The sequence below is a fragment of the Tursiops truncatus genome, chromosome 3, assembly GCF_011762595.2.
Source record: "Tursiops truncatus isolate mTurTru1 chromosome 3, mTurTru1.mat.Y, whole genome shotgun sequence".
NCBI classification, from domain to species: Eukaryota; Metazoa; Chordata; class Mammalia; order Artiodactyla; family Delphinidae; genus Tursiops; species Tursiops truncatus.
In genome coordinates this window covers 86,165,418-86,189,353 of record NC_047036.1, presented here as the reverse complement: position 1 = coordinate 86,189,353, position 23,936 = coordinate 86,165,418, and the positions used below count along the sequence as shown (strand labels likewise).

Below are 23,936 nucleotides of genomic sequence, written 5' to 3'. Positions count from 1 at the left end.
GACAATATGAGAACCACTGCTGTAAAGAATAATTGTTCTCATACTTACATCTGAAAAAGTTACCTTGGGAAGCCATGAAATATACAGATCCCTGTGTCTGCTGTCTAGACATTCAGATTCAATAGAATCCTAAATAGTTAGAACTACAGTTTAACTTCCTCAAAGTACTGAGGGGCCACCTAGTAGGTATATCCATTTAGTTATTTATTCAGCAAATATTTATCTAGTTTCAGCTATGTACCAAGTACCATTCCAGACCCCAGGGATGTTCATGGTAAACAGAACAAACATGATCCCTTACAGGCTGGCATGTTAGGCTGGGGTGGGCAAGGAGACAATCACGTATTGCTTGTAATAGCAAAATCTTGTAAACCCTACCTGTCCCTAAAATATTCATCTGTACACTAGAATATTAAGTAGCAGTTATTTATCTACACACACTGATGTGGAAAGATCAGGGCATATTTTTCAGTTGGAAAAAGCGAGTTCCAGATCAGCACATAAAGAATGATACAATATGTATAAAATCAAAGTTAAAATAAAACTATGTATGTCTATGAATACATTGATATCCATTAAAAAAGTGTGAAAAACATAACAAACTAACAAGTGTAGGTATCAGTACTGAGAATATTGATTTTTTGTTTTTTATTATAAGCAAAATATTCATATGCTTTTATGAAATTAAAAAGTATTACAAAGTAGTGGGTAAGACAATAGAAAATTGGGCAAAGTGCTCTCCCTCATAAAAGAAAAACTAAAAATGACAATAAAATGATTAACTCTCAACATTAGTCATCAAGGAAATACACATTAAAATATCCCTAAATACTTATTTAGACATCGTATAGATGCAAGTAGGAAGAAAGTACAAGCTTTGCTTGCCTGATTCAAAAATGATTACATGGGCTTCCCTGGTGGCGCAGTGGTTGAGAGTCTGCCTGCCGATGCAGGGGACACGGGTTCGTGCCCTAGTCCGGGAAGATCCCACATGCCGCGGAGAGCTGGGCCCGTGACCCATGGCCGGTGAGCCTGCGCGTCCGGAGCTTGTGCTCCGCAACGGGAGAGGCCACAGCAGTGAGAGGTCCACGTACCGCAAAAAAAAAAAAAAAAAGATTACATAGGAAACGTCAGACCAGGATTTGCAACCAGATCTTAAACTGTCTGCTATACTCACTACATAGAAACAGACTCACAGAAACAGCCTCAACAAACCCATCACCTTCAGAGTCTGCATCTTGCTTCCTAAAGGATATTTCAGGGAATGCTTCTATGGAATTAGTCTCAAAACTAGTCCTTCACCTACCTTCTCCTTTCAACCATGACTTGCTCTCCTGTACTCCTACCATCTAGCTTTTCTAAAACATGACAGCTTGATGAGGAAATTTTTCCAACATGTAACTCTCACCAATTATTTCATCCCAATCCCTCTCCTCAAGTGTGCCATCTCTGATCATTTAGTAAAGAATTCTCTGTTTGACATGGCTTGTAGGAGGCAGTAAATGTAACTCATCTCTTGTTATTCCCCTTATATTGGAATCTAGTTATAATTAAGACACAGAGACAAGTATATAGAGATAGAAATACTGATAAATCTGATACAGATAATCAGAAAATTTTAGATCTGTGGCCAAAGATGCCTTGATAATATTTCATCCCAATATTAGATTTATGCTCCCAAACACTGCTGCAGCTGGAAAATTGAACTTAAAGCAACAAAGCTTGCTATAACGAATTTATTGCATGGCTAGAGAGAAGACCCTAATGCAACCTTCTGTGAATGGACCAGCCACCAGCAAGATAAGTCTCAATTAACTGAGTTTGGCAGTCTCAGTGCCTTCTCTCAAATTTTCCAATCTTTAAAGATATTCTTCCCCAACTGAGGAGTTAATTAGGAAAGAAAAGCTACAAGAGATACCTTATAGCACAGCTTAGTGGTTCTCTAACTTCAGAGAGCATGAAAGTCACATGGAGAGCTTGTTAAAACACAGGCTTTTAGGTCCTCACACCAGAGTTTCTGATACGGCAGGTCTTGGGTGGAGCCTAAGTAATACTGCTGCAAGCTGGTTGGTCATCAAAGTTGAAGAACCACAGTAATAGTGCATTAGAATCATCTGGGAGATCTTTTAGAAAATACGGATGCTTCAGCTCTATCCAAACCAATTAAATCTGTCTCTGAAGGTGGGGCCCCATTCACTGGGGTTTGTAAATTCTTTCTAGGTGATTCTAATATTCAGCTTTTTCACGTCAACTTGAAGTAGTTGTGTTACATAGATACTTGAGGCCAGGAAAATTTAAGTTTTAATTTGTCTCTTAATTTTCTCTTAAATTTTAAATTCACATAACTTAGTCACTGGAGGCATATATTTCTGAATACTCAGAAGAGAAAACACAAGTTTGTAGCTATAGATTTTTTTTCTTTTTTTTCATAGATATATTTTTTTAAAGATTTTCCATATATAAGGATGTATATACTTTTTTGGCATTGCAAAATGCCAATAATAGTTTCCCTTATTTAAATAAGAATTGTTTCTCATTTTTATAAAGAAGATAAATTTACATTTATACTGATGTTTTGAGTATTCACTTTTTCTTTAAATATTAAAATTTTACCAGAAACCATAGAAAAGCACTGCTTTGAGGTACCTTTGTTAGGGGCATTTATATAAAATTCATGTAAACAAATTTAGCTTAAGATGATTGCTTTCATTTTGAAAAAAAGTAATTTTTCTCTTTTATTATGAAAAACTTAATACACACTATATTAAGAGTAATAACAGAGAAGCAAACTCCTGAACAGCAATCAATCAATTTAAGAATTAAGGCTTGCTTTCAAAGCTTCAAGGTGACCACCAATGAATCACATGGGAAGTAACTAATAACATAAATTTTGTATTTATCATCCCTTTGGTATTTTCATAGTACTATCACATTACTAAATAGTCTTCCAAATTGGATGTAAAAGCTGACATTCCCTACAGCAGTATATGATTATCCTCTTTGCTTGAAATCCTAACCAATCTTTGATATTGTGCAAGGAGTTGTAAGTCCTTAAACAGCCTAATTCTTATAGTGTGTGCTATAACTTAATAGAGGAATTTAACTTGATTCACAATTAAATTCATGGGACTTCCCTGGTGGCGCAGTGGTTAAGAATCTGCCTGCCAATGCAGGGGACACAGGTTTGAGCCCTGTTCCAGGAAGATCCTACATGCCATGGAGCCACTAAGCCTGTGTACCACGACTACTGAGCCTGTGCTCTAGAGCCCATGAGCCACAACTACTGAGCCCGCATGCCACAACTACTGAAGCCTACGTGCCTAGAGTGCAACAAGAGAAGCCACCGCAAAAAGAAGTCTGCGCACCGCAATGAAGAGCAGCCCCTGCTTGCCACAACTAGAGAAAGCCTGCATGCAGTAACAAAGACCCAACACAGCCATAAACAAACAAATAAATAAGTTCATATACTAAATAAAAGAACAAACCAGTAAATGTAAAGAAAATTAATAACTAAAATTTCAGGGGATGGTTTATCTCAAGGGCCTTCAGAATGTGTCTGGTCTATTTGGTTTACCATGAATATCCTTCTTTATGATCCCTCCCACCCTTAGATTGCAACACAGATAGAAGTGGATCACTTGCTTGGTAACCAAATTGCAAAATCCTACCTACCCATAATTTAATACTTATATCAGTCTGAAACTGATTACAAGATGTTAAGAACATAAAGTCTATTAAACACCAATTTCTTGCAGCAGTTGGTCACTAATACCTCCTTCTTATTGATCTTATCAACATACACTGTATTATGTGGTTAGTTTCCCATGTATTTAGGGGATATTAGGATGCTGTATACCACTTGTAATAAAATCCAAATTGTGTAGTATGGCTTACACTACACCTTTATAACCACATTCTCTGTGTTTCAGCCTTGTTTTTTTCAATTTCTCAAACATACCATGTTTTTTTGCCTCTTAAATAGCACAGTATGTTCTTACTTTGTAAAGACACCCACCCTCTGAATTATAAATGAGTAAAAAAGTACATAGTGGTGAATTTTCATTGATATTACCTGTTACATTTGTCATGCTTTGGACTTTACCCCCAGGGAACTGCATATTCCAGGTTCCTCTTATCAATGTCAAAACAGGATCCATGACATCTTTTTGGCACATCTCACATCTTCATAACCCAAAGCAGTCTCTTGCAAACTAAATGCATTTTATTTCTCTTGGTTTCCTTCTGTTTATTAAAGAATCGATGCTTTCCTTTACACAACTTTTTCCATAGTCTGGGTTTCATGTTGGAGTCCTATGCACATAATATTTTTACACCTTCTTGCCCCTTAATAATGATATTAAAAATCTTATATTTTATGCAGCTTACCAAATTTTATACCAATGCATTCATATTTTATCTTTTCAAACTTGAAAATAATAGTAGATCTTATCTTGTTATATGCTTACGTTTAATTTCTTTTCAGGATTTCCATATTTCTGCTATATTATTTTCTGGCTTGTGTAAGATTAAATGATGAAATTCTCTTATAATACTAGTTACTTCTTATTAAGTGTTGGCACTGGGTTTGGTGTTCCACAGTTATGATCCCATTCATTCTTCACAACAACACTGTAAGCCAGAAATAATTATTCCCAATTAACACAGAAGGAAATTGACCTCAGAGAGGTTAAGTAATCTATTTAAGTTTGCTAATAAATAAACCTAGTGGGTCTGTTGATTCTAAACCAAGCTGCTAGCCACTAAATTCTGCATTTCAATCTTTTTAGACCATACCCACATCCACAAAATGTTATTGACACATTTTACTTATAGTTTTGCTTCTACCTGATATTTTCTAGAGTTTCTTTCTCTTTCTACCTCTCTCTCGTTATGATATATCCAACATAGAAACCAAACCACTATTCCTTTTTAAATTATATATTAATATGAGAAAAAGATACAGAGTCAGATGGGCAAATAGATGGACAGATGGAGAAGAACTCTGAGTTTGATCTGTTTGTTTTATGATACTGTAATTTTCATATTTTTTAATTGCTCAGACTTTGAAATTTTTAAAAAATAAAGTGAATAGATATAAGTGAAAGTTCATTAGGAGGTCTTTGTGTTATCCTAGGGGGCACCTACAATGTACCTACCTCTTACTGTTGGCCCAGTGGATTATCAGTTACATATTAAGTATAGATTTTGGCATTTCATACAAGGAAGTGATTGCTAGTAGTCTTTCCACTTTAGGGCTAGTGTTTGGGTCCAGCTTTAATGTCCAGCATCATAGAGTTATGATGAAGGTGTGTTCATGCTAGTCAGGCAGGGAGAATCTCAGTCTCAGTCTCTTTCTCTCTCTCTCTCTTTCTCCCCAACCTCCCTTATTCCTTCCCTCTCTCTGCCCTAGTTTTTGTTTTCTATCCTTGCAACTATATGCACTGCTAATTGGAGGGGTTATATACCTGGCTATCTAATTTAAAAGTGTATCAGTTATTTAGGAAGGTTTTTTTTTCCCCCTAAATTTGAGGGAGTTTTGTCTTGGTTTAGAGGACATTGAATAATGTAATAGAGTGTATCTTCACATTTAGTTTTACAGCAAAAACACACAAAAAATCTCTTACATTAAACTCTGGTAAAATGTGATTAGCTATTAAGGTTTATCCTTTTATCAGACTTTGCCTTATCCAAGAGAGTAAATCTGAAAGGGAAAAGATGATAGAAATTCTTGTTTAGAATCTCCTTCATACAAGAGGGATGCTTAAACTAAATTGTATGTTCTTATTATTCTTGAAACTGGTTGGCATTTGTTGTTCACATAAAATCCAATGGTTTTAAAAGCTTTCAGCAGGCTTTAAGATAACTACCATGGTCTGAGAGTTAACCAAGTTTGCCCACACCATGAGGCCATTTATATTTATAATTGGGAGATATATAGTTTATTTTTGAAGACTCTACCAGTATATACTCACCAGTAACGGTAAGTACTAAGCACCTTCACTGATCTTTATTTCCTTGTGAAATAAATCTCACGCTAGCATAGAGCCAGAAACTTAAGAGTCCTTGGGTAGATCTGTTTCCTCACTAGAGTCTCCATGTTAGGCTTAGACTTAATACAGCTTGGACTTTTAATGTTGTCTTCAGAACTGGTCTCTTTGTTACTAAATATATATGTGCAGTTAAAAAAATTAGAGAATACTATCTGGGGCAGACATCATAAGTTTGCTCACTTAGCACCCATTCCTGGTTTTACTTAAGTAGAAACCTGGTTTTACTTCAGTAGAAACATAAAAATCCTTGTCTTCTCTGGCTGGTTTTACTTCAGTAGAAGTTTTTGCCTGGTTTTACTTCAGTAGAAACATAAAAATCCTTGTCTTCTCTGGCTCTCTTGAAGCTAGAATGACCAATGAGATGTAATAAATTCTCATACCACAGCCTGTTCCACCTTCCTCCTGTATCTGCCCTGAATGCCAGCAAGGTGACTGGAGCTATAGAGCTATTGTGCTTACTAGTAACTTCCAGGGAAGGGCATAGGGAATAACAGATGTCTTGGCTCCACTGAAAACCAGACCAAACTCTTAACTACCTACCTTCAGACTACATATTTTTTTTATATATATATATATATATATATATATATATATACACACACACACATATATATATATGTGTGTGTATATATATATATATATAAAAATTAAGCATATTCTCTTAAGCCACTATAGGTGGTTTCCTGAAGTTTAAATTAATTTAAAATAAAAAAATCTAACAGCTAATATATCTAACATAATATGAACTAAGTGATACTGCTTACCTAGTTTATTAAATAATGAAAATACTAGGTCCTTAACCATGAAAGAAAATTGAAGCTAACAGTGAGAAAATTTTCTATAGTCCAGTTTTGAGGTGAGAAAGAAAATGTGGATTCTCAAACCAGTTATTAAAAATAATCATTTTTTAAAAAAGTTTCTCTTTGTCAGTATTAATATGTTGGGCATTTGTTGGTTGGCATCGTATCATTTATCCCACCTCTTTTTCTTCCTAAGAGTACCTGAAATTTCCCACCTGTAATATTTGCAAAGGATGGATTATTCCACCTCCGTTTCTGGGGGTGCACTAAGATTGACTAAATCCAATTAACATGACCCATTTCCCGGACAAGATAATTTTTCCAGATAAGTACATACGAAAATATCAGGGCAAGTAGTGTTGATACATCACAATTACCTGGCTTTGATTTGGCTGTTAGGGAAACAGACTCTCTCTTACCTGCTGTATATGAACATGGGAGCATTTGGTAGAAGATGCTAGCAGCTAAATTGGGAATACAAAGACAGAGAGGCCATCACGGAATGGAGGCATGGTTAAGGAAAAAGATCTGAAAGGGAATGAACTGTGTCCTGGTTATATTGCTGGGATTCAAGGTATCAGCCTATCTTGAAACTAGAACAATCCATACATTGCACAGTGAAGTGTTCAAAATTTCCTTTATTTTAAAAGTTTGAATGAGTTGAGTTTCTATTACTTGAAACAGAAAGACTCCTAAAATATACATTATCTACTTGCTTTGTACAGTGTCAAAATAAAGGGGATTATAATAGTTTTTGATATTTTGTCACTATTATAATATTGTGTCCTCTTTCTCACTCTCGCTTTCACTCTCTTTCTTTTGCTACATGTGGCTAAATGAAAGTCCATTCTGTTTTCTTGGCTAGTTTTACAGTGTTGTATAGGGGGACAAGCAATAAAATGAGAACTACAATATTACTCTTTAAATTCACTGTCCTGTACATGTGTTTTTTAATCATTTGAGTCAAGAAATGTAGGGAGAGAAAACTTGATCCAGTTTATACTTGAAATTTGGATCAAGCATAGATCAAAATTACTTCAATCCTTGAACCATTCAGTAAACTCATCTAATAAATTCAGTTTACTTTAAAACTTCAAATGGGAGTTGAAGAAGATGGTTTCCAACTTTCTGACAGTAAGGCCTTGCCTTCCTCACTTCTTTGTACAGGCCTTTCATAGGCTGAGTCCTACATAGTCCCTGAGCCAAGATACAAAGTATTTGAGAACACCCCTCTGCTTTGAAGGTAAAGTGCAAAATTAGTCTTATTGTGGAAAGTCCAATATACATTGTGTGTAGGAATAGTCCAGGGCGTCTCTGTGAGCACTCTCACATAAACTCACTGGACTTGGCAGACTGGTAGTAGTTGTACATGACCAAGTTTTTGATCAGCACTGAATCTGGAGCATATGTTCTCAAAATCAGTTTACTTATCTGATCCCTGAGAATCTGTATTATTCTATGTGGTCACCCTCTCAGAGGCCAGGCTTTTGGTTCTCAAAATTTAGTGTGTGTGAGTATCACCCAGGAAAGCTTGTTGAAAATGCAGATTCATCCATGCCATCTTCCCCAGAAGTATCTGCTGAGGTGGTTGGAGAATCACAATTGAGAAATATTAGGATAGGCATCCCCAGTTTCCAGATACTAGCTATTTAAAGCTGGATAGACTACCTAAAACCTTTACACTTCAAACACACTTGATTTTAAGCTCTAATAATGCCTGAAGAATCTCATTTCTGCTGTAATATTTCCTTCAAATGAGATGTAATTGGGTAAAGATTCACAAGCAGAACACTTTCCTCTCAGAATAAAGCAAAGTGGACTGCCCTCTCTCTCATGCCATGGAAGCAACTCCTAAAGATGAGAAAAAGAAATATCCTATTTTATCTTCCTTAAGAAGCTCGAAGTCTGCTAAAGGAAGTAAGAAAAAGTTCAAGTGCCTATAATAAAATGAAGAAATTTATACATTGTAAGAAAGAAAATAGTGCTATGGCAGTTCAAAGATAATGGAAAGAATGTTCAACTTAAGGTTGTCTTACAAAATCAATGTTTTACGCAAATGCTTCTCTTTTGGTGGTCTTTTACTTGTTTTTTAATAGCTCTGCTCTAGGAGTCAGGTAATCAGCATGAGGTACCAGTGAGGTATCAATTGCCTAAGAGCAAATTTACAGAGTTTAACACTGTATACATTCTTGAGATCTGAATCTTACAGAAACTTAACATCTACTTCTTGAAAGTGTGGTTAATACTGTATGAATTCACCTTCAAAATTAGCACAACCAAGTGAAAAATATTGAAGAAAGTAATGAATTAGCCAAGGAATTTGTGAATGGTCTAATTCTTGTTTGGAGGAACAGTGGCAGAAGAAGGAAAGAAATGGAAACATTTTTGTAAAGTAAACTGAGATGGACAAATAGATAGGATGGACATGCCATATAACCACATAACTAATGGACCTTTGGACAATGATTCTAGTAATAGAGGTACCATTTAAAAATAAGATGATACAGCATTCTCAAACCCTAACAACCTCAAACTAAAATTGAATAGTCATGTTCAGAGCATTCAGAAGAGTGTATCTGTATGGAGAGAGAGACAGAGACAGAGACAGAGGGTGAGTTTGGTATAGTAATAATGGTCTTCTCAGATATACCAATATGATTGAAAACTTTTTGCCTGTAGTGTCATCTTTAAAATTGACAAATGAAATTTTTAATTTTTCTGTATTGATCCACTTTTTACTGCTTAGCTTTTTAAATAGTTTGTCCTCTGACTCATTGCTTTATTCATTTATTAAATATTGTAATGCAGTTCACTAGACTCTGCCCTATATACAGGAGAATTTAAAATCACGGTACCAAGCTTTATAATAAATAGTGCTATATGTTATAGCAAAGCATTTGAAATACAGTATAATATTAATAGAAGTGGATATATAAATTAGAGTGGTAGCACAATAGAGGAAAAAAGACTGTAGAAAATGGGGAGATAGTAATCCAGCAAATAAAGACTTTGTAGAAGACATCTTAAGTGATTTCTAAGATTTGCCAAAATATATATGGAAATATAGTGATTCCATGTTCTTATACATTTCAAAATAATTACCATGATAAATCTAGTTATGACATGTCACCATGCAAAGGCATTACATAGTTATTGACTATATTCCCCACACTGTACATTTCATACACATGACTAATTTATTTTGCAACTGGAAATGTGTACCTCTTAATCTCCTGCACCTACTTCTTTCCTCCCCCACCCCTTCTCTTCTGGCAACCATCTGTTTGTTCTCTGTATCTATAACTCTGTTTCTGTTTTGTTATGTTTGTTTTTTTTTTTATTTGTTTGCTTTTTAGATTCCACGTATAAGTGAAATCATACAGTATTTGTCATTTTCTGTCTGACTTATTTCACTTAGCATAATACCCTCTAGATCCATACATGTTGTTGGAGATAGCAAGGCTTTACTCTTTTTTATGGCTGAGTAATATTCCATTGTGTATAAATACCACATCTTCTTTATCCATTCATCCATCCAGTGGGCACTTAGGTTGCTTCTATATCTTGGCTGTTGTAAATAATGCTGCAACGAACATAGGAGTGCATATATCTTTTCTGATTAGACTTTTTATTTGCTATGGGTATATACTGGGGGTGGAATTTCTGGGTCATATGGTAGTTCTATTTTTAATTTTCTGAGGAATCTCCATTTGGTTTTTCAAAGTGGGTGTATCAATTTACATGCCCACCAACAGTGCACAGGTGTTCCCTTTTGTCCATATTCTCACCAACACTTGTTATTTGTTGTCTTTTTGATAAGTCATTCTGGCAGGTATGAGGTGATATCTCATTGTGGTTTTGATTTACCTTTCCCTGATGATTAGTGATGTTGAGCATCTTTTTATGTGCCTGTTGAGTACATTTATGCCTTTGTTCGAAAATGTCTATTCAGATCCTTTGCACATTTTTCAATCAGGTGGTTTGTTTTCTTTATTTCTTTTTCTTTCTTTCATTCTTTCTTTTTTTTTTTTTTTTTGATGTTGAGTTGTATGAGTCCTTTTATATTTTGGATATTAACCCCTTATCAGTTAGATCATTTGAAAATATCTTCCCCCATTCAGTAGGTGACCTTTTCATTTTGTTGATAGTTTCCTAACATAGTGTTGTCCATCAATCATACTTCAAAAACAAACAAACTTATAGAAAAAGAGATTAAATGTGTCGTTGCCAGAGGCATGGAAGTAGTGGTAATTGAATGAAAATAGTCAAAAGGAAGAAACTTCCAATTATAAGGTAAATAAGTACTAGGAACATAATGTACGACATGATAAATATAATTAAAATTGCTGTATGTTATATATGAAAATTGTTACAAAAGTAAATCCTAAGTTCTCATTTCAAGAAAAATTTTTCTATTTCTTTAGTTTTGTATCTATATGATATGATGGATGTTCACTAAACTTATGTGATAATCATTTCGTGATGTATGTAAATCAAATCTTTATCCTGTACACCTTAAAAATAAATAGATTGTACATATCTTTCAAATATATATATATATATAGATTGTACATATCTTTCAAATATATACACACACACACACACACACACACACACACACACACACACACAAGAAGACCTAAAAGGAAAAAAATGTGTGGAAAGTAATCGTGTCATGAGAGATTGAGAGATATGTGGACTCAGTATAATAAAGGCAGAAAACCTGAAGTTAAATAAAACAGTATTTGTTCTTGAAGTTTCAAATTATTTGGTTATAATTGGTTAGGATGGTTTTATTTTCAATTATAGTAATTTTGTAGGCTTTGTTATAAATAGGAAATTTGACATATGTCAGTTTATAAATATTATATTGTGGGTCAATGTTGATTATTCTTTCAGAGGATGCTATTATTCAGAATGGATTATATAAACATTATATCTTAGTTATTAACATATGGTATAAAAACTTGATATAGCCTTTCAGTAGGAGAAATATATGACAGAGAGATAGAATGTCTAAAAAAGGGCACACAATGTCAGTTAAATCATAGTAGGTTTGTCCTTTCAAGGAAAAATATTTCTCTCATGACTCAGAGCACATTGTAGCACATTTCCTTCAAAGTCATAGAAGTCAGGGACATATTTCCATTAACAGACTTTATGTATTTTTTGACATTAGCTTTACAATTTTCTCAAAAATAATGCTAAATTTCCGTGAAATTTTAGCTGAATATCAGGTTTGAAATCAGAACTAAGTGAAGAAACTAAAGAATTGCCACAACTACTAATTACAGAATACATAAAATTTTCCTTACTTCAAATTGTAAGTTCGAGGTAAATATGATTTTATCTTTCATTGATTACATAGAGTAAATTAAAATATTGTGAAATGAATCACAAGGGCAGCTGATTTTCCTTTTGTCCAGTAGCATAAATGGTGTGATGTTTGTGAAGATGATTTCCCCAGATTCTAATGTGGGTATTGTTAAGATGTTTTCACTTGTATGTGAGAATTTTAACAACCATAATGTGACTTCCTCTTCATTGAGAGTTCAAAAATCTATCTTCTTGAACACCTTTAGATTGGAGAAAACAAAAAAAGATTTCAAATAACAAACCTAACTTTGCACATCAAGTAAAGAGAAAAAGAAGAACAAGCAAAGCCCAGAGTTAGCAGAAGTAAGGAAATGACCAATATCAGAGCAGAAATAAATGAGACAGAGACCAGAAAATAATAGAAAAGATTAACAAAACTAAGAACTTAAAAAAAAAAAAAGATAAAATTGATGCATCTTTAGCTAGACTAAGAAAACAAGAAAGAACTCACATAAATAAAGTCAGAAAATAAAGAGAAGATACTACAGTTTATACCACAGGAACACAAAGGATCATAAAAATTACCATGAACAATAATATGCCAACAAATTGGATAACTTAGGAGAAATTGGCAAATTCCTAGAATCATACAACTTACTAAGACTGAATCCTGAAGAAATAGAAAATCTGAAAAGACCAATAATGAGTAAGGAGATTGAATCAGTAATCAGAAACTTTCCATAAAGAAAAGCCCAGCACTAGATGGCTTAATTGGTAAATTCTACAAAACATTTAAAGAAAAAACGCCAATCCTTCTCAAACTCTTCCAAAAAATACAACAGAGAATGCTGCCAATCTAATTTTTGGAGGCCAGCATCTCCCTGATACCAAAGCCATATAAGGACACTAAGAGAAAAGAAAAGGCCAATATCCCTGAATAATGAATAATAGATTCAAAATTTCTCAGAAGACTACAATTCAGTAGAACTCTCAAAGAATCATATGCCATTATCAAGTGGTGTTTATCCTTAGTATGCAAGGATGATTCAACATATGCAAATCAATACATGTGTTATGCCATATTAGTAGAATATAATATAAAATTTATATGATCATTTCAATAGGTGCATAAAAAGCAGTTGAGAAAATTCAACATCTTTTCATATTTAAAAATCTCAACAGAGGTTTATAGAGGGAATGTACCTCAATATAATAAAGGTCATATATGACAAGCCCGCAGCTAACATCATACTCAAAGATAAAAGGTTGAAAGTTTTTCCTTTTAAATCAAAAACAAGACAAGGTTGCCTACTGTCACCACCCCAACTAAGCATGTTGCTGGAAGTCCTAGCCAGAGCAGTTAAACAAAAGACATCAAAATCAGAAAGGCAGAAGTAAAGTTGTCTGTTTTCAGATGATATGATCTTATATATAAAAAACCATAAAGACGCCACTAAAACTGGTAGAGTTAATAAATGAATTCAGTATAGTTGTAGGATACAAAAATCAATATAAAGACATAAGTTGCACTTTTATACACTAACAATGAAATATCTGAAAAAGAAAACAATGCAATTTGCAATAGCATCAAAAGTAACAAAATAATTAGGAATAAATTTAACCAAAGAGGTGAAAGATCCATACACTGAAAAGTATAAGCCCTTGAAGACACAAAATAAATGGGAAGTTATTTGTGTTCTTGGATTAGAAGAATTAGTATTTTTTAAATGTCCATACTACCCAAAGTAATCTACAGATTCAGCATAAAATCTGAGAAAATTTCAATGGCATTTTTCACAGAAATAGAAAAAGCAATCCTAAAACTTGTATGGAACTATGATAGTCTCCAAACAGCCAAAGAAGTCCTGAGAGTAAAGAACAAAGCAGGAGGCATCACACTTCCTCATTTCAAATTATATTACAAAACTACATTAATCAAAAGATTATGATATTGACATAAAAATAGACACACAGACCAATGGAACAGAATCAAGAGTCCAGAAATAAATCCTCACATATACACTCAACTAACATTTGCCAAGAGAGCCAAGAATACTCAATGTGGAAAGAATAGTCTCTTCAATAAATGGTGTTGGGAAAACTGGATAATCATATGTGGAAGAAAAAAATTGGACCCCTATCTTATACCATTCACAAAAATTAACTTGGAATAGATTAAAGACTTAAACATAAGGCTCCAATCTGAAGAACTCTTGGAAGACTACCATGGGAAAAACCTTTCCATTGGTCTTGGCAACAATTTTTTTGGATATTACACCAAAAGCACAAGCACCAAAGGAAAAAATAAATGAGTGGGACTGAATCAAACTAAAAAAACTTGGCAAAGCAAAAGAACAATCAACAAAATGAAAAGGCAACCTATGGAATGAAGTAAAATACTTACAAAGCATCTATAAGGGGTTAACATCCAAAATACATAAGCAGCTCTTGCAACCCCATAGCAAAAAAACAGTCTGATTAGAAAATGGGCTGAAGAGAATTTTCCAAAGAAGACATGTCAATAGCCAACACGTACATGAAAAGATGCTTAATATCACTAATCATCAGAAACACAATGAGATATCATTTCATATCTGTTAAAATGACTATTTTAAGAAAGACAAGTGCTCAAAAGTGAAGGTGAGGATGTGAAGAAAAGGGAGCCTTCGAGTGCTGTTGGTGGAATTGTAAATTGGTGCAGCCACTATGGAAAACAGTATGGAGGTTCCACAAAAAAATTAAAAGTAGAACTACCATATAATCCACCAATCCCATTTCTGGATATATATCCAACGAAAATGAAATTAGAGTCTTGCAGAGATAGCTATACTCTCATATTCATTTCAGCATCATTCACAATAGCAAAGATATGGAAATAACCTAAGTGTTCATCAACGGGTAAATGGATAAAGATGTGTTTACGATGGAATATTATTCCTCCATGAGAAAGAAGGAAATCCTGCCATTTGTGATGACATGGATGGACCTTGAGGCCATTATGCTAAATGAAATAAGTCAGACAGAGAAGGACAAATACTGCATGATCTCACTTGTATGTGAAATCTAAAAAGCTGATTGACAGAAACAGCAAGTAGGCTGGTGGTTGCCAGGGGCTGGGAAATGGGGAAAACAGAAAGATGTTGCTAAAGGGTAAAACCTACTAGTTACAAGATGAATGAGTTCTGGAAATCTGTTGGCATGGCAACTATAGTTAAAAATACTGTATTACAAACTTGAAAGTTGCTAAGAGAACAGACATGTTTTCACCAGACACACACACACACACACACACACACACACACACATGTCATTATGTGAGGTGACAGAGCTGTTAAGTAACTGTATTTTGGTGATTTTTTTTGTTGTTGTTGCTCATTTATTTGTAATTGATTCTTCCTGCTTTTATAGATGTTAAGGGCATAGGTGGTGAGGATTAAATGAGATAATGTATTGTGTCAGTTTGGGACTGAGATCAGCTTGAACATTTTACATCATATATGTATATCAAATCATCATGTTGTACACCTTAAACTTATGCAATGTTATATGTCAGTAATATCTCAATAAACGTGGAAGAAAAGAATATATTGTGTATATCTTAACTTGGCATTTTATAAACATAGTTTCATGTACACATTGTAGAAGATACTTATAAAAATAAATATATTCTGTAAACATCGCCATGATATTAATATCTTTGTATGTTCTTTGAGTTCTTACAATTGTTTTTGCTCTGTCACTTTAACTTGCTTTGTCTCCCATATTCTCTATCTATGTTTTCTTTGGTTAGTTGCATAGGCATTCTGTTTTGTGATGCAGTGTCCCCTATAGCCCTCTTTTTAAAGCAAATGTATCATTTTTCCTGTCTTTCAATATCCACATCAATATTTTTCAAATTTAAATGAAAATGCTTTTTACTTTAGAAACACATCTATTTAGACACTCTGATTCTAATTATGCACAAATGATTAGACATTTCTGTCAATATCGTAAAACCTTGAGCTATATTTTAATCAATAAATTAGTATTTTTACATCCATTTTCCAGAACTGATTATGTAGTTATTTTGTATATGCATGCATAACTCTTAAGATATATAAACACATGGCAAACTGGGTCATTGTTATTCATCGTATGCATTTACAAGAGACAGTTTTTTTATCATTGACAATTATCTTAAACTTAACCTCATCATAGTCCCAAATGACTTAAAGTCATGTTAAAATAAACCTCTAAATATAATAGCAGAAAAACTTTCAAATTCTAAATAATTATTTAAAAATTATTTGTGTCTACATCTAGCTAAATATTTGTATTTAAATAACTTAAAATTATGTAATTTAAATACTATATCACATAAAATACACTGAAATATGATTATAAAAATTATCAGATTCATTTCCTGGTATCTTTTTTTAAAAATTACTATTTTCCTACTATTTTAATAAACATCCAGAGGTTTTTCAGTTTTTATCCCAATCAAAATAGTACTTTTAAATACAACTGAAAAACAAATTAGAAATTCTACTATTCAACTAGTACAGAAATGCCAAGAATACCTAGATGAATTATTGTACTTATTTACTATGTTTAAAACTAAAACAAAAACTGATTTTTATCTTATAAAAGGATAGCAAATTTTGCTTAATAGTCAATTAGTGAAGAAATATTATTTCTTGCATTTCGAGTATTCTAGACCTAAACATTCTATTCAACTTGTTTTCTAAAGGTAGTCCAAAAAGTTGAATATTTTAATTTTGACTAAAGCATTTCTACAGACTTCATTCTTCATGCACAGTTATTCTTCTGTTGTCCTGCAGTCATTTGAAATCACAAGGGCATAGTTCCTATAGCAAGTTAAATTCTGGTAGGACAATCAATACATTTTAGAGCTTATGCAAGATATTAATATACTATATTTTGTTATGCAAGATATTAATATACTATATTTTGAACACTGTCTGCAGCCATTCCTTAAAATGAACATAGAGGAGAATTTTGCCAGTATCTAAAGACTTATCTGTTAAAATGTCAAAAAATATATTTGAACCATCAATTTAATTGAAGATAAGTCTTAGCCTACTCTTTTCCCAAAACAGTATGGGAGGGAGGGGGGTATAGGTTAAGAACTTATATTTAGTGCTAATGAAAGAATCCATTTTTGTTCTAAAAGCATCTTGGCATCACTCTGAGATGCAGTTTCCTATCAGTTTCGCTTGAAAGAGGCTATGACTTTGCCTGAATAGAAAACCAAACCAAACCAAAGCATAATCATCTGAAACATAGGTTGTATCAAATAAATAAGTTTTAGACAAATTATAATTTTGGGGGCAGACTGCCTAGGCAAGCTAATTTCAACTTATACTTTTGACCAAACAAAACAATTATAGAGGATATAAAATTACGAACATCATTTTAATTACTTTTTCAAAGTTAGAGAATTCCATACTGTTTATGAATTCAGACTATAATGGATCTTCATTTTCTTCTTTAAATTATAACCTTATATGTTGAATATGCTTCATTTAAAAAAAAAAACCTCATGATCTCACCGTTCAAGATACTGGAGAAAAATAAAATTTAAGTTAATTTTACTTCTCCTACTTGTATTTACTTAGATGATATAATTTAATTAGTAAAGGAAAGTCTGGTCAACAGGGGCAGGTAGTAAATATGTCTAATACAACTTTGAATGCATTTGGATATGAGGATGAGAATTGATGTAGCAAAGGAGGTCCTAGAAATATCTGCTGTTAATGTGACTGAAATTTACTCATATAAAGTATTATCACATTTTAGAGACAATACTGATAGAGATTGTTCCATTTTCCTCTTCATGTTTTTCTTGGATCTTGATCAGATAGTATCTCAATTCAAAGTGGAAGTATAATGACAATACAAATAAGATCCTCTTTTCCTTTTCACCATTGCATTACTTCCTTGTGATGTGTGATGTATAGTGTTAAGATTAACATAGTTAATGAGAGATGACAGAAGGCAATGAGATACCAAGTTTTGTAAATGCTAGATGTGAAAAGGAAATTCATACAAGTTGAATTCAAAAGAGGCATCTTTCATTTCAATTTTTGTTTATCCACTAGGAAAGCTACATCCACATATGTCAATAAGTATCCCTATTAGCTGTGTCTTAAAAGTGCATATAAAATATCACTGTATTTCAACAACTGTCGTCACCTGATATTTTTTTTAAGTCACCTAATTAATCCGTATGTCTATACAAGATTTTACTAACACTAATAATTTAGCATTTACATAGGTGCCTATTGGTATATATCACTTGGAGAAAATTTAGATTATTCCTTGCAATATTATTTATATGGCGCACAGTATCACTGGACCAATAAACTCATCTATTTTAATATTCTTTTTTTTAACATCTTTATTGGCGTATAATTGCTTTACAATGGTGTGTTAGTTTCTACTGTATAACAAAGTGAATCAGCTATACATATACATATATCCCCATATCTCCTTCCTCTTGCGTCTCCCTCTAACCCTCGCTATCCCACCCCTCTAGGTGGTCACAAAGCACCGAGCTGATCTCCCTGTGCTATGTGGCTGCTTCCAACTAGCTATCTATTTTATATTTGGTAGTGTATATATGTCCATGCCACTCTCACTTCATCCCAGCTTACCCTTCCCCCTCCCCGTGTCCTCACGTCCATTCTCTACGTCTGTGTCTTTATTCCTGTTGAGCCCCTAGGTTCTTCAGAACCATTTTTTTTTAATGATTCCATATATATGTGTTAGTATACGGTATTTGTTTATTTGTTTTCTCTTTCTGACTTCATTCTGTATGACATACTCAAAATCCATCCACCTCACTACAAATAACTCAATTTCGTTTCTTTTTATGGCTAAGTAATATTACATTGTATATATGTGCCACATCTTCTTTATCCATTCATCTGTTAATGGACACTTAGGTGGCTTCCATGTCCTGGCTATTGTAAATAGAGCTGCAGTGAACATTGTGGTACATGAGTCTTTTTGAATTATGGTTTTCTCTGGGTATATACCCAGTAGTGGGATTGCTGGGTTATATGGTAGTTCTATTTTTAGTTTTTAAGGAACCTCCATACTGTTCTCCATAGTGGCTGTATCAATTTACTTTCCGGCCAACAGTGCAAGAGGGTTCCCTTTTCTCCACACCCTCTCCAGCATTTATTGTTTGTAGACTTTTTTGATGATGGCCATTCTGACTGGTGTGAGATGATGCCTCATTGTAGTTTTGATTTGCATTTCTCTAATGATTAGTGATGTTGAGCATCCCTTCATGTGTTTGTTGACAATCTGTATATCTTCTTTGGAGAAATGTCTATTTAAGTCTTCTGCCCATTTTTGGATTGGGTTGTTTGTTTTTTTTGATACTGAGCTGCATGAGCTGCTTGTAAATTTTGGAGATTAACCCTTTGTCAGTTGCTTCATTTGCAAATATTTTCCCCCATTCTGAGAGTTGTCTTTTTGTTATTATGTTTTCTTTGCTGTGCAAAAGCTTTTAAGTTTCATTATGTCCCATTAGTTTATTTTTGTTTTTACTTGCATTTCTCTAGGAGGTGGGTCAAAAAGGATCTTGCTGTGATTTATGTCAAAGAGTGGTCTTCCTATGTTTCCTCTAAGAATTTTATACTGTCTGGCCTTACATTTAGGTCTTTAATCCATTTTGAGTTTATTTATGTGTATGGTGTTAGGGAGTGTTCTAATTTCATTATTTTACATGTAGCTGTCCAGTTTTCCCAGCACCACTTATTGAAGTCTTTTCTCCATTGCATATTCTTGCCTCCTTTATCAAAAATAAGGTGAATATATATGTGTGGGTTTATCTCTGGGCTTTCTATCCTGTTCCATTGATCTATATTTCTGTTTTTGTGCCTGTACCATACTGTCTTGATGACTGTAGCTTTATAGTATAGTCTGAAGTCCGGGAGCCTGATTCCTCCATCTCAGTTTTTCTTTCTCAAGATTGCTTTGGCTGCTTGGGGTCTTTTGTGTTTCCATACAAATTGCGAAATTTTTTGTTCTAGTTCAGTGACAAATGTCATTGGTAGTTTGATAGGGATTGCCTTGAATCTGTAGATTGCTTTGGGTAGTATAGTCATTTTCACAATGTTGGTTCTTCCAATCCAAGAACATGGTATACCTCTCCATCTGTTTGTATCATCTTTAATTTCTTTCATCAGTGTCTTATAGTTTTATGCATACAGGTCTTTTGTCTCCTTAGGTAGGTTTATTCCTAGATATTTTATTCTTTTTTTGCAATGGTAAATGGGAGTGTTTCCTTAATTTCTCTTTCAGATTGTTCATCATTAATGTATAGGAATGCAAATGATTTCTGTACATTAATTTTGTATCCTGGTACTTTACCAAATTCATTGATTAGCTCTCGTAGTTTTCTGGTAGCATCTTTAGGATTCTCTTTGTATAGGATCTACAAACAGTGACAGCTTTACTTCTTCTCTTCCGATTTTGATTCCTTTTATTTCTTTTTCTTCTCTGATTTCTGTAGCTAGAACTTCCAAAACTAGGTTGAATAATAGTTGTGAGAGGGGACAACTTTGTCTTGTTCCTGATCTTAGAGGAAATGGTTTCAGTTTTTCACCACTGAGAACGATGTTGGCTATGGGTTTGTCATATATGACCTTTATTATGTTGAGGTAAGTTGCCTCTATGCCTACTTTCTGGAGGGTTTTTATCATAAATTGGTGTGGAATTTTGTGAAAAGCTTTTTCTGCATCTATTGAGATGATCGTATGGTTTTTCTTCTTTAGCTTGTTAATATGGTTTATCACATTGATTGATTTGCATATATTGAAGAATTCTTGCATTCCTGTGATAAACCCCCCTATTTCATGGTGTATGATCTTTCTAATGCTGTAGGATTCTCTTTGCTAGTATTTTGTTGAGGATTTTTACATCTGTGTTCATCAGTGATATTGGCCTGTAGTTTTCTTTTTTTTGTGACATCTTTGTCTGGTTTTGGTATCAGGGTGATGGTGGCCTCATAGAATCAGTCTGGGAGTGTTCCTCCCCTGCTATATTTTGGAAGACTTTGAGAAGGATGGGTGTTAGCTCTTCTCTAAATGTTTGATAGAATTCACCTGTGAAGCCATCTGGTCCTGGGCTTTTGTTTGTTGGAAGGTTTTTAATCACAGTCTCAATTTCAGTGCTTGTGATTGGTCTGTTTATATTTTCTGTTTCTTCCTGGTTCAGTCTCAGAAGGTTGTACTTTTCTAAGAATTTGTCCATTTCTTCCAGGTTGTCCATTTTATTGGTATGTAGTTGCTTTTAGTAAACGCTCATGATCCTTTGTATTCCTGTAGTGTCAGTTGTTACCTCTCCTTTTTTATTTGTAATTCTATTGATTTGAGTCTTCTCCCTTTTTTTCTTGATGAGTGTGGCTAATGGTTTATGAATTTTGTTTATCTTCCCCAAGAACCAGCTTTTAGTTTTATTGATCTTTACTATTGTTTCCTTCATTTCTTTTTCATTTATTTCTGATCTGATCTTTATGATTTCTTCCCTTCTGCTAACTTTGAGGTTTCTTTGTTCTTCTTTCTTAATTGCTTTAGGTGTAAGGTTAGGTTGTTTTTCTGAGATGTTTCTTGTTTCTTGAGGTAGGATTTTATTGCTGTAACCTTCCCTCTTAGAACTGCTTTTGCTGCATCCCATAGGTTTTGGGTTGTCGTGTTTTCATTGTCATTTGTTTCTAGGTATTTTTTTATTTCCTCTTTGATTTTTTCAGTGATCTCTTGGTTATGTAGTAGTGTATTGTTTAGCCTCTATGTGTTTGTATCTTTTACAGATTTTTTCCTGTAACTGATATCTAGTCTCATAGCATTGTGGTCAGAAAAGGTGCTTGATACGATTGCAATTTTCTTAAATTTCCCAAGGCTTGATTTTTGACCCAAGATATGATCTATCCTGGAAATATTTTAACATTTTTGGCACATTAAACAAATACTACTTTACTTGAGAGTATATTAAATTTATAAATTGGTCTAGAAAATATCTAAATAAAATGATACTTGCAATGCAGATCTGGTCTGAAAATAACTACATGTATCAGAAGATTTTAAAAAATGGTAGAAATTGGTTCAATGAAATAACCACAGTCAGTTGCCAAAGAATTAAATTAGTTTTCCCAAATATAAGTAGTGAATCAGATTGAGGCCACATTTGTTACAAGAATAGGAATTTGTGCAAGATCAGGATTTCAGAAAAAAAAAAAAAAGATATTTTAAATAGTAATTCTCTGTTCATTTTGACTCTTTGAAGGGTAGCAATGGAAAATAACTAAAACCTTAGATGAGGCGTTAGCTCTGGAGGTTCATTTGATCTAATTGATGGCTCAAGATAATATTTATAAAGCTCCCAACAAATGGTTTGGCTTACAGTAGGTCTTTAGTAAGAAATGGTTCCTTTACCTTCTAGGTTTAGGAGACAAAGTAGAAACAGAGCCATGTCAGCTGCAATTGTAAATCATAGGTCATGTTTCTACTGTTGTTTTTTTTTTTTGCGGTACGTGGGCCTCTCACTGTTGTGGTCTCTCCCGTTGCGGAGCACAGACTCCGGACGCACAGGCTCAGCAGCCATGGCTCACGGGCCCAGCCGCTCCACGGCATGTGGGATCCTCCCGGATCCCCTGCACGAACCCGTATCCCCTGCATCGGCAGGCGGACTCCCAACCACTGCACCACCAGGGAAGCCCTCTACTGTTTTATAATAAGCTTATGAGGACAACAATAACTCTGTAAGTGTTTCCATATTATCTCATTAACTATTTGATGTGCTTTATAAAGTGAAATTTTGTGAAATAGCCAATTTTGCCTTGATTTGGTTGATAATTTACTTTGATTGAGATTGCATTGGATTTCTAGATAAATTTGAGGAAGAATTCATATCTTAATAAGGTTACATCGCTCCTCCATGATTATGGCATATCTGTTATATTCACATCATTAAAATTAATTCATTGTTCCTAATTCTAAAGATAAGCTGTATTACTTGAGTTCAATTTTTTGGTGCATTTTTACAAGTTGTGCAATTCCATGGCTCAGTTTATTTCTTCATGACAGAGACATATATTATAGTTATTGATTTTTTTAATCAAGAAAGGAAAATATTTAGATACAAAATAGATTTACATAAATAAAAATACCATTAGAGCAAAATCAATTAAAGTATGTGTTGATATTGCAATTTCAATTTCAGGAATTTATCCTAGAGAATGTAAAACTGAGGATCTTCATTTCAGTATTTTTCATATATTAGCAAAAAAAAAAAAAGTACCTGGAGACCATCGATCATATTATTCAACATAAGAGAATGGTTTAATAGATTTCAATATATGTATAAACCAGAACATTATGTATTTGATAAAATGAATGATATAGATGTGAATGTACTGACAGGTCATATTGCAGGAAAAATGTAAATGTAAAATGATATCAATTCTTTGATTTCCTAAAAGCTATAGGTATATGTCTACATCTATTCTCAAAATTGGTAATCTTTAATCACCTTCTGAAGTAAAGTATCTGAAGAAATATTTTAGTCTTTAATTTGTACAACTATAAACTATTATTTTTCTGTTGAGAAGATATTTTGAACTTCTTTTTAAATGAAAACATGGAGAAATGAGTGGATAATTGTTAGTTGTTGGAGAACTTATAGGTGAATAAATTATATCATTGAGGTAAAAATCTCAAACAAGTGTAATTATGCCAGCTAAAAGAATGTGATTTTACTT

The 23,936-nt window shown here is 33.6% G+C and overlaps 1 long non-coding RNA gene across 1 annotated transcript in view; it reads left to right on the top strand.

Annotated features, from left to right (window-relative positions):
• The window catches only part of LOC141278203 (uncharacterized), a 41,034-nt gene extending 18,189 nt beyond the window's left edge, over positions 1–22,845 (top strand). The window contains exon 3 of the long non-coding RNA XR_012330550.1: positions 22,753–22,845. This is a non-coding gene — a long non-coding RNA (uncharacterized lncRNA). The remainder of the gene's footprint in view (positions 1–22,752) is intronic.
• The last annotated feature ends 1,091 nt before the right edge of the window (positions 22,846–23,936 follow it).